This window comes from Cryptomeria japonica, chromosome 7 (assembly GCF_030272615.1).
Source record: "Cryptomeria japonica chromosome 7, Sugi_1.0, whole genome shotgun sequence".
Lineage (NCBI taxonomy): Eukaryota > Viridiplantae > Streptophyta > Pinopsida > Cupressales > Cupressaceae > Cryptomeria > Cryptomeria japonica.
This window is the reverse complement of record NC_081411.1, coordinates 417,708,455-417,723,761: the sequence shown is the minus strand read 5'-3', so window position 1 is coordinate 417,723,761 and position 15,307 is coordinate 417,708,455.

The following is a 15,307-nucleotide window of genomic DNA, read 5'->3' as shown; positions in this document are numbered from 1 at the left end:
TATCACGTATGGTGAATCCTTCTGGTTGTTCTATATATACTTCTTCTTCAATTGAACCATTTAGGAAGGCAGTCTTTACGTCCATTTGGTGAATTTTCCATCCTTTGGATGCTGCAATTGCAATGATTGTTCTTACTGACGTATACTAGGCAACTGGGGCAAATGTCTCTTCATAATCAATTCCTACTTTTTGAGAGAATCCCCTAGCCACAAAGCGAGCTTTATGTTTTTCAATGCTGCCATTAGATACATATTTGATCTTGAATAACCACTTGGATGAGACAACTGATTTGTCTTTTGGTCTAGGCTCTATATCCCAAACATCATTCTTTAGTATAGATTGATATTCTTCAACCATAGCATCTTTCCAAGCCTGTTTTGATAAGGCTTCTTTGACATTTGTTGGTTCAGAATTTGTGAGTTCGGTTAGAAGTGCAACATAACATTTTAGAGTTTTTGTTCTCTTATTTTCTTTGGAAATTTCATTTGGTTCTACATTATTCTCTTCAATCATTTTCCTTGCCCATAGAGGTCTTTTCTTGTTATTGAGTGTTTCAATATTTTCATCAACAAGAGGTTTAGAAGCTCTTATGATGTCCTCCCTCTTAGTGTCTAAAGGTTTGGAATTTTCTATGATATTCTCCCTCTCAATCTCGGTTATGTGATCTTCTTCTTCTTTAGTAATGTTATCATCCTCAGGTTCTTTGAGTGTAGTGTTTTCTTAAAACTTTACATTTCTACTTATCTCAACAGATTTTTCCCCTGGAATGTAAATGCGATATCCTTTAGTATTTTCAATATAGCCAATGAAGATACCTCTTTTTTCGGATGGTTCTAGTTTTGTCCTCTTTTCTTTAGGAACATGTATATGTACAGGATAGCCAAATATCCTTAAATGACTTAAGTTTCGTTTGTTCCCTGTAAAAGCTTCTTCAGGAGTTATGTTTTCTAGAACTGAGTGTGGACATCTGTTTTGAATGTAGACTGTTGTATTTGAAGCTTATGCCCAGAATGAAGTGTGTAAGTTTTGGTCATGCATCATGGCTTTTGTTGCTTCAATTATGGTTTTGTTCTTTCTTTCTGCTACTCCATTCTATTGTGGATTATATGGTACAGTATACTCCCTCTTAATCCCAATAGAATTACAAAAGTCTTTGAAGTTGTCAGATGTATATTCTCCCCCATTGTCGGATCTTAACACCTTAATTTTCTTCCCTGACTGGTTTTCTAGTAGTGCCTTGAATTCTTTGAACTTAGATAGTACTTCATTTGGGTCTTTGCACTTTAGAAAATATATCCATGTTTTTCGAGAGTAGTCGTCAACAAAGATTATGTAGTATAAGGATCTAGTTAGGGATGGTGTTGACATGGGACCACATAGGTCTGAGTGAATTAGTTCTAAAATAACTTTTGATTTGTGCTCACTTGAGGGAAAAGAAACTTTCACATTCTTTCCCAAGGCACATCCTTTGCAAATGCCTGTGTGTTCAGATTTTAGTTGGGGCAGTCCTGAAGTTATCTTCTTTATGTTGGATAGAGCACTATACCTTAGGTGTCCTAATCTTTTGTGCCATAATTCATTATTATTTGAAACTTCAAGATTTAGTGCTTCCTTTTGATCACTGCATAGTTTGTATAGGCTACCATCTCTTGAACCTACTATTATGGCATTTTTGATATTTGTATTTTTAGGCTAGAGTAGAACTTTATCTTCATTGAAGGTAACCCGATATCCTTGATCAGCTAGGCCTGAGATTGAGACTAGATTTCTTTTTATTCCAGGTACAAACAGAACATCCTTTAATTGTAGAGATACTCCATTTCTTAGTTTGATAGTACAGGTCCCAATTCCTTTCACAGGATATGTGGAGTTATCTCCAATAGTAACCTCTTCACTTGAGTGCCCATTAAGTGTTTCAAATTGATTTCTGAATCTAGTTATATGCCTTGATGCTCCACTGTCTAGGATCCAAGTGTTTTTATTTGTATTTATTTCGCTTGATAGGGCTAAGAAGAAAAGTGAGTTTTCTCCTTTGACTTCAGCTAGAGTAGCTTGTGTTTTCTTCCTTTCTGGACAATTCCTGTGAGTGTGCCCATATTTGTCGCATTTGTAACACTAAATTTTAAACATATCTCTTTTCTAATGGTTTTTATTTCCTCTCTTTCATTTGGATAACTTTTTATTTTTGTTGAAGGTATTTGTATTAAGTGCTTGGATTTCTCCTTCTTTATTTGTCCCTAATCCTCTTGAGATTAGTCGAGATTCCTCTTGAATGCACTCATTCTTAAGTTGTTCAAATTTGGGTAAGGGGGGTGTTCTGCTAATACATTGAATGTAGGATTCCTATGAAATTGGTAATCCTCTTAGGGCTATGAGAGAGATTTCTTGATCATCTACCTCATTTCCAATAGTTTGTAATTGGTCTTTTACTTCAGATATCCTTGAAAAGTATGTAGATATTGTATCATCTTTATTCATCTTTATGTTTAAAAGTTGTTGTTTCAAGGTTAACATTATGCTCGCATTGTTAACTTCATATGTATTTTTAATGGTTTTAAATACTTCATATGCTTTAGGTAGTCTAGCTATAGATGGAAGAATATGATCTTTGACTGAGTCAATAATTATTTTCTTTGCTTTATTATTACGCCTTTTCCAGGTAGATTTCTTTGGTTCATCATTTGGCATGTTTAGATTTTCTTCTATGTAAGACTCTAAATCTAGTTCTTCAAGAATGGCAATGATTCGTATCTTCCAGGAAATGAAGTTGGAGGCTCCTTCGAGTCTATCTTCCACTCTCATATTACTTGACATTCTGAATATTTTCTTAGTCGGATATATCCTCTGCGTATATAGCCTCTGCATTGATTTGTTATTTACTTCCGATAAATGCTTATGAGTAATATGGCTATCTAATTTATTCTCTTAATATGTTGGCTTTGATACCATGTTGTGAAATATGATCGAAGAATAATGACAATGATTTTGGAAGACTGATTGTTGTGAGTTATTTATTGTCTCCATCATTGAATCCGGTTTAAATACAAGAGGAAAGGTTGCCTATGTAGGGACATGTCCATACGTGGTAGTTGCCACGTATGGACATGTCCCTACGGAGGCAACCATTCATAACAATTAGTTTGTTTATGTTTAATTTCCAAACTATATGCTCTGTTAATATATCACTCTCTAGATAATAACCGATTTACCATCAGTTAGATTCACGAGGGCTATATCTTAACAGAAGAAGTATACAGAATCAGAGAATTGTTTGGACCACTGAACATTCTGGTCACATATACTGGCAAAAAACAAGTAGAGGATTCATAAACTGATTCAAATGAGTATGAATGGGGTCCAGACCATCTCTCAGATACATCTACTATAGGAACCCCTGAAGAATCCAGTGATATCGCAGATGATGCACAAGAGTTGATACGCTTAAAAATGCAAAAGGAAATAGAAGAAATCAGACTAAAAAGACAAGAAGACCATGAACAACATTTGGAGGAAGAAAGGACGCGAGAAATTTCTTCACCTACTAACTCTCCTACTAATGAGATAGGACGACTCAGGTATGGAACTACAAAAGAAGAATTTGAAGCTACAGAACCAAGACCAGTCATCAGTCCAGAGGAAGCTGAATGGAACAGATGACAAGAATTAACATAACCATCAAGGTTATGTCCACAAGTGTGTCAAATACAAGTGATCAATGAACCAAATCACGAAGGAACTTGCAACATCAAAGATGTAGGTATTGATACTATATATACTTTTACTAAACCACTTGAAGACGAGTCAAAAACTTCATCTTATGACTCGGATAACTCAGATAGAAGCTCTATTTATAACAATAACTATTCAACAACACATTATGACTACTCTCTCATGAATATTGAGATGTTGTCTGTTGACTTTGTTACTATCACACCACGGTATGTAGTCCAGTCTGAAGTAGGGGACAACGCTAGAAGTAGGTCGGTTGGGTTAGGCCCAATAAATACTAACATGAATTTTGATAATCATGTTGTAATTCTTCCTGGTCTCAAGACACCTACACAAGGTAGTCTTTTGGAACTTAACTGGTCAGTCCGAAGTCATGATGGTAGTACTGTGATCTCCCTTGAACTTGTTTAAACTTTATCTTTGATACATCCTGAACTCATTGATTGTACCCTTTATAACCAACCTTTGAATATACCCACCTTCGCCAATGACTATACACTATCCTGCTATCTTGACGCAGTGGAACCAATGAACTCTTCCACCAGTGAGAAAAGCGAGAAAATGACTGAAACAAACATCAAGTATCTCAGTCACAAAAATCAAAAAAAGAAAAATAAGAGATCTGATGGCGAAAACCACATTGTGGCGGTGTCAAAATAAAAAATAGTAAAAATAAAGGACGTACCTAAAGGTGAAAACCTCTCTGAGGCACCTGAAGGTGAGATACTTGATATGCTACCAAGTCACTTCCAAGAAAGGTCTTCAATATTGATTGAACCAACTCAACTAGTCAATATTGGAAGTCAAGAAACACCACATACCATTCATCTAGCTCAATCACTATCAATAGAAGAGTTAAAAAAATTTAGCAACCTCTTTTCAGAAAAGAAGATCAACTTTGCATGGGCATAGTTCGATATGCCAGGACTAGATCCTGATCTCATCATGCATCATCTCTCTATTACACTAGGAGTTAAACCAGTCAAACAAAAATTTCGTAAGATGCATCCTCATGTGGCACTGCTAGTCAAGGCTGAGCTAGAAAAATTGCTAAAATATGGATTTATCAGAGCTATAGACTATGCAGAATAGATGTCAAACATAGTACCTGTATCAAAGGCAGACAAATCTATTAGAGTTTTCACAGACTTTAGGGATCTCAACAAAGCATGTCTGAAAGATGATTTTTCATTGCCCAACATTGATATGATAGTAGATATGAATGTTGGATATGAGATTTATTCATTAATGGATGGATTCTCTGGTTACAATCAGATCAAGATAGCTCCCGAGGATCAAGAAAAGACAACCTTCACATGTGCATGAGGAACTTTATGCTGGAATGTTATGCCATTTGGGCTAAAGAACATAGGAGCAACTTACCAAAGAGCAGTAACCACTATTTTTCACAATATGATGCACAAAAACATGGAAGATTATGTTGATGACACCCTAGTAAAAACTATGAAGAGATCTACACATATTCAAGGACTAGGACTCATACTGGATAGAATGGAAAGATTCAAGCTCCGGTTAAATCCTAAAAAGTGTGCATTAGGAGTAACATCAGGAAAATTGCTTGGTTACATAATTTCAAAGAAAGGAATTCAGGTTGACCCTGAAAAGGTCCAAGCTATAATAGAAATGCCTCCGCCCAAGAATATCAGTCAAATGAGAAGCTTACAGGGTCATCTTCAATCAATAAGGCACTTTATATCTCAGCTAGCAGACAAAGCTCAACCCTTCACAAAGGTATTAAGGAAAGGACTTCAATACAACTGGGATAAATATTGTGAACAACATCTAAAACAAATCAAAGATTATCTTTCTAATCCACCCATATTGATGCCACCAATTCAAGGTAAGTCATTGATTCTATACATAGAAGATACAAATACTTCACTGAGGGCACTTCTGGCACAACAGGATAAAAATAAAAAAGAAAGAGCCATATATTATATTAGTAGAACATTAGTGTCTTATGAAATGAACTACACTTTAATAGAAAAAGCATGCTTGGCATTAGGCTTTGCATCACAGAAATTAAGACACTATATATTATCACACTCTATTAAGCTGGTAGCTAAGATTGATCCACTCAAATATCTTCTCAACAAAGAAACGCTCACAAGAAGACTAGCTAAATGGGTCATGGTTCTTACAAAATTTGATATTGAATATGTGGAACGTAAAGCCATCAAAGGACAGGTTATTGCAGACCAACTTGTTGATGCTCCACTTGAAGACAGTCAACCTCTGCATATAGGATTTTCGGATGAATCAATCATGCACCTTACTTAACAATCATGGAAGATGTTCTTTGATGGGTCTTTCACTCAACATGGTTCTGGTGCTGGAATACTTTTTATTACTCCTCAAAAATATTCAATTCTGAAAGCTGACAAGATTCTTTTCCCTTGCACAAACAAAATAGCAGAATATGAAGCGTTGGTAAACAAGATCAAGCTAGCCTTCGAGTGGAAGATTGTTGAATTACATATCTATGGAGATTATCAACTTATTATCAACTTATTATCAACAAAATCAATTATCTATATCAGACAAGAGATGATAAACTAATGCCTTATAAGAGAATGGTGGATGATCTCAAGAAATACTTTACGTTTGTATCATTTCAGCAAATCCCCAGATCAGCAAATAGAGTAGTGGATGTAATGGCCACCTTGGTGTCGATACCATAGCTATAGGAATCCAATTTTTGCTTTGAATTCTTGGTGGAAGAGTTACATTATCCCACCTATGATTCTCCCGAGTCTCGGATGGTCTATTCTATTATTGGACATGACTCATCGCGCTATAGCCACATTTACTCTTACCTACATGACCAAGTTGTCCCTGCTAATCTTTCCCGCCATGAAAAAAGGAACCTAATCCAAAATGTGTCATGGTACATCATCATTTCTAACAACCTATTCAGGCGAGGTTTAGATAGTACTTTGCTTAGGTGCCTAGAAACTAAGGATTCTCAACGTGCATTATCCAAGGTTCATGAAGGTTTTTGTGGATCCCATTTGAACGGTCTAACTTTAACGCGAAAACTACTAAGGGTTGGCTACTACTGGCCAGACATGGAGAAAGAAGCTATAAAATTTGCTAAAACCTATAAAAAGTGTCAACTACATGGGAACCTTATACACGCTCCAACAAGGGATCTCATACCCTTTGTTACACACTGGCCCTTTCAATAGTCGGTGTTTGATCTAATTGGCCAAATATATCCTACATCATCTAACAGACACGAGTTTATTATAACTACTGCTGAGTACTTTACTAAGTGGGTAGAAGTAGTTCCACTCATCAAAGCAACTGGTAAACAAGTAGCTCTGTTCATCCTTAATTATATCATCTCCAGGTATGGTATACCTTCATCCATTATAACTGATAATGGAGGACAGTTTAAGAACAAAGGTCTAAATGAACTCTGTGAAAAATTCAAAATAAAACAACACTGGTCATCTATGTACCACCCTCAAGGTAATGGACAAGCTGAAGCATCTAACAAGAATCTGTTGACTATCTTACACAGAACAGTAAATAAATCTGGAAAGGATTGGCATCTACAGCTCAATCCTGCCCTGTGGGCTTATAGAACAAGCATCAGAACACCTACTGGGGCTACACCTTTTTCTTTGGTGTATGGGTCTGACATAGTATTACCTATTGAAGTGGAAATACCATCTCTAAGAGTTTCTTTGCAAGTTCTTGTTATTGATGAAGACTACAGAATAGTTAGATTGCAAGAACTCGAATTGTTGGATGAACATTGGCAAGTGGCGTTTGATCATCTAAGAGCATATCAAAAGAGAATGTTTAGAGGTTATAACAAAAAGGTTTGACAACGAGAATTTCAGGTCGGTGACCTTGTTCTGAGAGAAAATCCTAAAAATCAACAGTTTCAAGACAACAAAGGGAATTTTTAACCCAACTGGTTGGGTCCCTACATCGTTACTACAGCCCTTGGCTCTAGTGCCTATCAACTCTCAACATCAGAAGAAGAACAACTCCATGAACCAATCAACACCATCCACCTGAATAAATTATTCACCTAAAAATTAGAAAAAGTCTTGAAGAAATCCTAAAAATTGGAAAAAGTCCTGAAGAAATCAAAGAAAAAAGAAAAGAAAAGAAAAGAAAAAGGGAAAAAGAGAGAAAATGCCTTGGTGAAAACCTGGTAAACAGGCACCTTGGTAAAAAAAAAAATGAATCTTTTCCAAGTACGTGAAAACCTGGCAAACAGGCACCTCTTGTACTCAAACGCTCTATCTATCAACACAACGTTGACATTCCTTCTTTCATGCATCTTTGCTTTCGCTTGTATATATTTCAGTCACTTTGGTGACATCCTAGTTCGTTGAAACCCTCATGGCTTGAAACTGATTAATGTCCTAGTCTTAGGTTAATCGACAAAGCACATTACATGTCCTAAGCAGCATCACCCAAGTCAACTTTACATCAGTGAAACCTAGTCATCCACTCCAAGTCAGTCACCTGTCTCTTGACTACTAAAGAGTTTTATCACGGAGTACACAAGTAAACCAACATTACTGAAAACAATCACTAAACAGTTTGAGCTATGCATGAAGTTTTCCTTGTGTGTTGTCTTTTATATTGATTTTTGATTATTATCCCTCTGAGTAACTCAAGGAAGTCTATCTTGACTAAGAGGAGCAAGGATTGTGGGCATAATATTTTCTTTGTTTTCTGCTTGTAGGAATGATTCTGATGATCTAGAAACATCTAATTCACAGGGTGTCTGTGATAAGAGCCTTCACATTAAGGTCAAATTGCCACACATACCTCGACTCCGCTTATTTGAATGCTACAGGGAGGTTCCCATCATTTTTTTGTCTGTTTTGAGGGAATTTATTTATCATGCAATTCAAGTCCTTGCGAAATCTGTCCAAGGATATGAACAAAAAAGGGTCATTGCGGATGAGATAATTAATATTGCACATGAAAAGCAAGGAACTCTAATCTGTCTGTTATGGTTGTAAAATGGTCAATGATGAAAATTAAGCATTTCAAATCCAGTGACTAGGTTTAGGTTGCATTTCATTCTACACTTTGTGAATTTAGAGTGATTTCAGTATGATAACAATGATCTCTTTATCTTCTGAATGAGAGTTTGAAGCTTCATCATTTCTTAGCTAAGTGGTCTCTTCTTCATCATTTCTCCGATCGAGTACTTGTGTATTGAGATGTTTAGCTGCATACATAAGCATTTTATACAGATTCATACATTCATTTGTATTCATCTTAGTGTATTGAAAAATGAAACAAATTTGAATTACTAGTTACTCATTCTCCTCATTACTCATTTTCATTCATTTTATTTGCATGTGAAAAAATATCAAAAAAACATCCATATTCATCTACATTACATACATCCATACTAAACAGATATGCATACATATAGAATAAAGCATATAGACAAGCATCTCATAAATCGAGTGACACAAGTACAATGAAGTCAAATCAAGATCTCATATATATGAAATGATCAAGTCTCAGGGTACAAAATAATGTCAACTGACATATACAAACTCCCATCAGAGCAAGAATCGTAAGGGCTACAAAAAAATGGGTGTGTCTACAAAAAATGTCAGAGCTACAAAAAGAAAATCTATCTCTCTGCCTCTCCCTCAAAGCCAGGTGGTGGAGGTGGAGCCTGTTGATCCGGATCCTGCCTAGGTGCCCGAGCTCCCTCTGATCGAGCCATATACTGATAGTACTGTACAACCTGTTGCGCTACTAGAACTGCTATGCTGTAAGCCGCAACATAATAGGCTACCCGATTCATCTAATGAAGAACCTCCTACTGTAGAGCATCTCGCTCTGCCCTCATCATTGCAACCTGACGATCTCTCTCTGCTCTAAGCTCTACTAGTTTTCGGTCTCGCTCCGCAAGCTATGTCTATGCCACTTTTAGCTATGACTAGAAACCTGCTAGGTGTTCTCTCATCGACTGCGCTACGTCAGCCCCTGGTCCCTCGCAGGCTCTTCGCCTCTATCTCCACCTCTAGCTCTCCCTTGCTCCTCTCTCCTCTTCTTGACCTGTCTTGCAGCTACTCTCTTCTCCTCTCCTCCACCCTCCGACACCCACACTCCGCTCAGCCTCACTCCAACAGTCCCTAGGGATCTACCCTCTCCTCTCTGTTGCCTACCACCAACTGGTACCCTGCTCTTGCTAGCACCAAGATCACCACTTGCCCGCCTCAGAGCCTCGGCTCTCTGTCCATGTCCCTATCCCTATATGGGGGCATCATCCCCAACCTCCTCTATTTGAGGTGCCTGCTTAGTTGGATCTGTGAATCTCGGGAATGGATGTTGTTGGAACCAGTCCCTATACTAGGGCAATACCCCTTGCATCTACAATATCATCTAGGTAATCCCATCTGAGCCGTTGTAATCCATTCAACTCCTGCATGCTCAAGGCGTATGATATCCTAGGTCCCCATCCCTACTTCTCCTCATTGGAATAACATGCATATGTAGTAAACTCCTGCGAGATCCCCTGAGGTCTACCATACTGCCTCATCACTCGAGTAACAATAAACCACTTGACCAATGTCTATGATCTGCCTATGAGAGGCTGTGTCATGAAGAGGTCTCTATGAACAACTCTCCAATCATCCCAAGGCTCCAGACCCCTATAACATCTCCATGTGATAGCTATCAGATTGTCCAACTATCATCTCCAATAATCGGTCTTACCCAGATGGGGTTGCATCACATATCCAACATATCTATAAACAATGGGCTATTATGGATCTCTAGCCTCATCAACAATCGGCTTGCATAATAGGAGATGTTCCCAGACCCATACCTGCAAAATCAAAACTCCGATAGCCATGCTCTTCCCCTCCCGGTAGATGATCTCATGCATCTCATGATAAATTTGTGTCAATATGCAAGAACCCCATCCTAACCTCTGGGGGTTCTCCACAAGTCTCTCTAACATCCTGCCCTATTTGCATAAAAACCCCTGCTATCCCCTGTCTGGCATAAGAAAACAATCGATAAAACCTGTCAAGATGCAAGCCAGTGGAAAGTCCTCACTATATTTGGTCATCATCTCATCCCAACTAATGGACCATGTCAAGATGTCTGCATCATGAAATACCTACCTCAGAGCTAGAAGGCCAAGACGCTATGTTGAATCATAATCTACCTTATCCCCAGCAAAAGGGATACAAAGAATTTGGTATACATCCTCGGGAGTGATGGTCATCTCCCCAACTGGCAAATGAAATGTATTATGCTCTGAATGGAACCTCTCCACTAATGCAGTCAACATACCGTGATTTACATGGATATCAGGCAACCCAAGAAGATGAGTCAATCCACATGCATCAATATGTGCTCAGTCTATATCTGATAACTGCTGAACTAATGACATTGTAGGTGGATATACACATCTGAATAATACATGGGGCAATTGAACCTAGAAAAATCAAACAAAGGATCATTAGGACACATACCAATGTAGCCTATAAAGGAAGCAAAACATCATGCAAATCCAACTACATTAATTGCAAAATCAAAATTTCAAGTTTACACCTTCAAAAATGCTCACTGTTTTCCAAATGAAAAAACATCACAGAGACAGAAACTCGTATGATTCTGGAAGTGGCCTAATATGACAAAACAGGATGATACGACATAAGACTGGCCCCTAAACGACAAAATGGGCTCTTTTGAATGTTGTTGTATGACAGAAGGGTAGGTCTCATACGACAAAACTAGTAGACTTAAATGACACAACAAAATTGATCAGTTTTTCGTACGAGACATGATCCTATCTCCCATGACAAAATGAAAATGCCCGACTTCAACATGCAAAAAAATTCAAAATTGAAATGAATAACAGGCTTAAGATAGATCACTTACCGTTGGCTCATAGTTCTGAGGTTGATTATGTAGTCTCTGGCGCTTGAATCGATGCACATGACTAGGAACCACCATTTTTCTTTACAGAAGGCTTTTCAAATTTTCAAACTTGGAGGGTTAAAATGAATTGAAAATGACACTTTTACCCCCTATATAGTCAAAACCCTAATTTTTCAACTTGCTCTAATGGACATGAAAATTGTACCCTTAGCTAATTTTCTCATCATGATTCCATTTTTGGGATCGAAATCAAAATTTGAAATCATTCTGATAGTCAATTTCCAAAATTTGGACCACTTAGCACTTTTCATCAACTGCTCATTCTCTTTCTTCAATTCGCGCTCAATTTTCTAATGAATCAACGTTGAATCTCAATTTTATTCTACAAATCAACTTTGTGCTCAATGTCTTGCTTAATTTTCAAAAAATTCCTCTAAATCATTTTTTGTGCTCAAATAACTCAATATCATCGCTAAACAATTGCCTATAATCATGTACCCTTGCTATCTTTCGATTTCGCTCCTGAGGGGGCATACTCATGATCTTATGACCTCACATCTTTAAATGTCAAGAAAATTTTCAAATTTTCAAGCAGCTAAGATTCATCAAATCAATCTCTAGGGACATATCAGTTTCATCGCTTCAAATCAAGTTGATATTATCTTCATCTGAATCAATCTCTTAACGTTAATCAGTTTCATCGCTTCTCATCAAGTTGATTATTTGTTTAAACTCAATCAAGGGTTTAAAAGGTATCTTTGATCACACGCTCAATCTAAGTAGGTGTTCAATTTCATCACATCGAATCAAGCTGGACGGTTTATCTTTGCTCATCGTGTCTTGATCCATCAAGTTCAAGATCGATTTTATCTTCGCTCATTGTGTCTAGTTCAATCAAGTTCTAGATCAGTAAGATCTGCTTCTTGATCAATCAAGTTCAAGTTCGGTCTCTTTTCTCTCTACCGTTCCTAGTTCAATCAAGTTCGGGATCGGCATCACTTTAATCAACTTTGTTCATCTTCATCGCTTCAAAACAAGTTGAATACCTCGCTCTTCATCTAGTTCGTGATCAATCAAGTTCAGAACTAGTATCTCCTAGACATCAACTTTTCTTTGAACAAACGTAGTGCTCGCACGTTAATTCAAAGAGGGGCAAATGTAATACCCTAAAAATGGTCATCTAAACCATGAGCCCCTAATCTCGACAACATCACCAAGGTCCTAACCAAAGGCAATTAAATAAATCTTGAGCACACAATTAATTCTTTAATCATCAATGTCACATGGCAAATCAATAACCCAATATTAATTAAATATTTATTTAATTAATTAAATCATTCCAAGTAAATCATGTTTAAATAATTATCCTATTTATTTTATTGAATATCCTAGCATATTTAATTAAATAAATCAATTTGCCATTAAATCGTCAAAAAGAGGAATTAATTTGAAAAAAAAGAATTAAAATTTGAGAAAAGAAATCAATTGAGATAATCTTGAAAAACAAATTAAAAATTGATAAATAATCTCAAAGAAATCAAATAAAATAATTAACTATTAAAATTGAAAGAAATAGAGAATAAATAAGTTTTTTCCTGATTTTATCTTAATTTTAGTTCAATTTCCTTTAAAACTGAGAAAAGCATCCAATCACATCAATTCACCTGGATTGTGCTTCCTCTTGGAAAATCTTGACCGCTCATTATCATTTGATCTTAGTCGTTGGTTTCTTTTTGAATTTTCTATAAATTCAGGCTCTCATCTCTCATTCAAAGATCCTGGAGAATATATTGTTATTATGTTATTTTTCCTCTAGGTTCATTGAGAATTTGCATTGAGATATTGCATATTAGTTATTTCATATTGCTTAAATCATTTAGCTTAAATATTCATATATTGCTTAAATCATGTTTGATTAATCTTGCATATCTAGCTTAAATCTTGCATCCATTTAGCTCATATAGATTAAATCCTTCGTCTTGGTGTAGTCTAGTCACTGGTATTGCTTATACAAATCCAAGAGCAATATTATACTCACATCTTTTAGAAGGCAATGGGTCAATTTGTAATGGTTTATTATTCATTGATTATTGATTTACTAACCATGCATCTAATGACTTAATTGAAGTGTTGTGTATTTCAGTTACAGATACAGGTCCACTTTTCACACACACACAAAGGGTATGCATAGGAAGAAGGTTTGGATTACGGAGAGACCTTTGCACTGGTGGCCAGACTAGAAGGGGTCAGAATCTTGCTTGCTTATGCTGCTTACAAGAAGTTTAAGGTTTACCAAATGGATGTCAAATTGACATTCTTGAATGGTGTTCTAGAGGAAGAAGTGTAAATTGAGCAACCTGAAGGGTTTTCTCCAGAAGATGGAAGAGATATGGTATGTAAGCTGAAAAAGGCTCTATATGGGCTAAAACAAGCACCAAGAGCTTGGTATAAGAGACTGCACTCATACCTGATAAGTATATGGTTCATGAGAACCAGTGAGAATAGTAACTTGTATTTGAAGAATGGAAAAAAAGGAAAACATCTGATTGCAGAGAATTTTGTAGATGACATAATCTTTGGAGGAGATGATGAAATGACCAAAGGTTTTGTAGAAGAAATGAAGAAAGAATTTGAAATCTCCATGATAGGTGAAATAAAGTTCTTCATTGGTCTACAAGTTTCTCAGCTAAAGAATAGTATATTTATTAGCTAGACCAAATATATAAGGAAAATATTGAAGACCTTTGGAATGGAAGATTCCAAACCTGTTGGAACTCTGATGGTTACAGGTTGCAAGCTTTCCAAAAACTATGAGGCTAATGAAGTGAATGAGACATTATACCAATCCATGATCGGCAAGTTGCAGTATGTAGTGCATAGTAGACCGGATATAGAACAAGAAGTTGTCTTGGTTGCTAGATTTGCTGCAAATCCAAAAGAGATTCATATGTTGGTGATTAAGATGATATTTAGATATCTTAAGGGGACTGATGAGTATGGTCTTTGGTATCCACATAAGGGAAATTTCAAGTTATGTGTCTTCATCGATGCAGATTGGGCAGGGAACATTGATGACAGAAAGAGAACTAGTGGAGGTGCATTCTTTCTTGGAGATAGGATTGTGTCATGGACAAGTAAGAAACAAAATTATATCTCTTAATCCATAGCTGAGGTGGAGTATGTGGCTGCTGCAATCAACTGTACACAGGTAGTATGGATTAAGAAGATCTTGGAAGGTATCCAAGAGAAGGTGACTGAACCAATGGTGATACATTGTGATAGTACAAGTGCCATCAACATATCAAAAAACCTAGTAATGCACTCTAAAACCAAGCATATTGCAATAAAATATCATTATCTTAGGGAACAGGTATAGGACAAAGAAGTTAGACTGGAATATATGCCAACCTAGAAACAGGTTGCAAACATATTCATCAAGCCGCTACCTAAGGATACTTTTGAGTATCTCAGAGGTAAGTTAGGGATAATTCCCCTACATACTCTACGGTGAGTGAAGATTGGAACAACATCAATCTGGTATGATTTTTCTAAAAAATTTATGTATGTGGATTGATGATTATGGACTACTCCTGTTAGAGGGAGCAGTCATTGTAGTATGTAAATTAGGATGTCTAGACTACACCTTTGGCATTGTTGTCAAAGGGG